A 3,069-nucleotide genomic window follows, 5' to 3' on the forward strand; every position below is an offset into this window, starting at 1 on the left:
GCCACCACTAAAATATCAAAGTCCTTTATGTATACACCTACACCCACACAGCGCTCCCTTCTCCCACTGTCCCAACTCCGGGTACCGTAAATCAGGAAAAGAGCACACGTCCCTTTTTCAGGCCGCTGGCACCGTCAGCTGTGTCACCGTGCAGGATCTCGAGTTAATCCAAAGTACTGTGGTACCCTCTCATGGTCCACTGGCAAGAGTCCTTTGTACCCAGTTCCCGTCAAAGTCTCTGTTGCTTTTCAGGCCCCGTGGCCAAAGGGGGCACCCCAAAGCCGCGTGGGCCTCTTCTACCAAAGCTGCAGGAGTCCGCACTCCACCAAAAGCATGTGGCTTTCTTCTTCACCTGGCTGCAGAGATCTCCACTCTGTCTCGGAGCCAGTCTTTTCCAAGCTCTCACCTAGGCGCTCTCACTCCGGAGCGCAGCCCCTAGTTACATTCTGAGTCCAAGCCCTTCTCACTCAGGAGAGCAGCTCCTAGTTTCCATCTTGAGTCCCCCAAGTTCCATCCTCAGTCCGGAGAGCAGCCCTTAGTTACATTCTGAGTCCAAGCTCTCCTCACTCAGGAGAGCAGCTCCTAGTTTCCATCCTGAGTCCCCTGCTACTCCCTTTTCCCCTCTTCCTCGGCCCCAAACTTGGCCACAGTTATTTAACATATCTATGAAACCAGTTAAAGGTTATAGATATGTTAAATAACCATTCCTCCAGAGGTTAGCTCCCAAAAATGTTGCTATGCAAAATAGCTCTCAATGGCCTGGCTCCATTCATCCCTTCCCCCTGGGGGGGTGAGGACATCTTAATATGTCTCTCCAATATTTCTATACACTTTGAATTCTGGACACCTTTCCAAATCTTTTTTTTGGGCCCCCCCCTGGCTGCACCCTGTATCAATTCCCTCCTTTCAGATATACACCTTCTTTATAATCATATAAAGGAAAATGGATGCAGATCTCATCGTCTTGTAACTGCTTCGAGCTGAAAATGGACGCTGTCCTTCGTACTCTGGGGTCAGGGGTGCCCTGAAAGGGGGGGTTGCAGCACGGAGGGAGTCCTTCCTGCAAGGGGAAAGACCTTACAGGGTCCTGGTCAGTTGGCTGTCACCTGGACGTCGCAGGCTTGGTGTCCAAAGGCTGGCATTACTGAACTGTTGGCATTCCAGTCAGGTCATATTCAACCCAACTACTTAGTTCAGCCAAACTGTTGAGTCTCAGGGGGGCGATGTCGAAGATGAGCTCCTTCAGTGAGGCCTATATTGCAACCAATCACTCATAGGCATAGGCAGGTCATAGGCATACACTCTATGAAAACAGAGAACACACAGGTTAATCCACACAACAATCCCCAAACCAGTCTCTGCATCTGTGAGACTGTCTTTTGGGAAGACATTCCATTGCAAGATCCTTTGCACCTGTAAATTGTACATCTTCGGTAATATCACAAACCTGGTTTTAACTTTCAAATGAAAATAAACTTTTGAGACAATTAGCTGCGCCATTCTGATGTCCAATACTGAGCATTGTGATTTTCCTTGAATTATAATTTTTCTCCTTAAGATCACTTTTACTGTTATTTACAGGGACTACTTTGGGTCCCGCTTTTGATTTTGACTGTTTGTTTGCATAAATACACTAAGAGCAGCTTGGATCACTTATGATCCCTAAGTCTACTTTGCTGGAACTGACACAGGGAACCCTCAGATTGACTTCTCACTCCGCCCCTCAGGGCACAAACGCAGAGCCACACACCTGCCATCTGGCTTCGCCTGTACCAGTTGTTTCACTCAAGTCCTTGAGCCTCCATTGTGCCTACAGTTTCCTTTTTAGCCAACTTTCAGGAAAGCAACCTTCGTTCCTTCCCTAGAAATACTGGCACGAACCGCACAACCAACTAAAGTACCAGGCTTTTTTTGTGGGCTTTCGCTAGCTTCACAGGTCAATCCCAGTTCCTCTGAGCTTTCTGGTAACGAGCAGAACACATACATGCCTCCTTCAGGCGTGACATTCCAGCCAAAGTCTTGGTTAACAAAACCACTATTAAAGACTGGTCTTATTGGTTTTATGCAAAGAAACCTTATGTCTCATTCATTCCTTTAGAATGCCAATTTCTGGAGAGATTAGGTAGGGAGAAAAATACAAATCATAATGGAAAATCCTTTTCCTTGTTCACTTTCCTATGGAGTATGAAGTTTCAACCTTTCCTGGAATCCTCAATTTCCTTTTCAGAGCAGATACAGAGCAAAATCTGAAACACAGAGTTCCAAAACAATACAGGTAGAGACATTCTGTTGCACCAATGCTTCCACTGGTGCCTCACAGAGACATGCTCCTTCAGGCCCGGTCTCATGGCAGAGACATGCTGCTTTGCCTCAGGCTGAAACACTCATCAGCCACAACTGACCCTTCCTGGGTCCCAGGTGGCAAAAGCATTCTCCCCAACCGGTTACAGGTGACCTTTCTTAGGTCTTCAGTTACACAGGGTTTCTGATCAGAAGCAAAACCAATGGCAGAGACTTACTCTCTTCCAATCCGGTCTCATGGCAGAGACATGCTCTTTGCCTCAGGCTGATACACTCATCAGCCCCAAATGACCCTTCCTGGGTCCCGGGTGGCAAAAGCATTCTCCCCAACCGGTTACAGGTGACCTTCCTTAGGTCTTACAATACAGGTTTCTGATCAGAAACAGAACCACATTTGAGAAATTTGCTCTTTTCCCATGAAATTAGAAAACAAGTAGTTGAGGTTTCCTTTATTCCAGGTTTAAAACTTTCATATCCTTTATACACATTTCTGCTCATCTAGATTTAACCATTACTTTCTTTTAATCTTGGTCCCTTTCCCACACTGGGAAGGACTATACTTCAACTCAGTAGTTAAACTCAGTATGTGGCAGCTAAAAGTCTCTAGCACTACAGGTACCTTCCACTAAAAGTCCCTAGATTCGCAGGGATATTTTGCACCTTCCTGAAACTCAGACCTTGCAAATACCCTATAAAGCAGATGGTCACTCTTGGACCTCAGTTCATGACCTTCAAAACTAGAGTCATTACTATCAGAACCAGTTACAC

The sequence above is a fragment of the Artibeus jamaicensis genome, unplaced genomic scaffold (genome assembly GCF_021234435.1).
Source record: "Artibeus jamaicensis isolate MK-2021 breed Jamaican fruit bat unplaced genomic scaffold, CSHL_Jam_final contig_843, whole genome shotgun sequence".
In the NCBI taxonomy this organism is placed as follows: domain Eukaryota; kingdom Metazoa; phylum Chordata; class Mammalia; order Chiroptera; family Phyllostomidae; genus Artibeus; species Artibeus jamaicensis.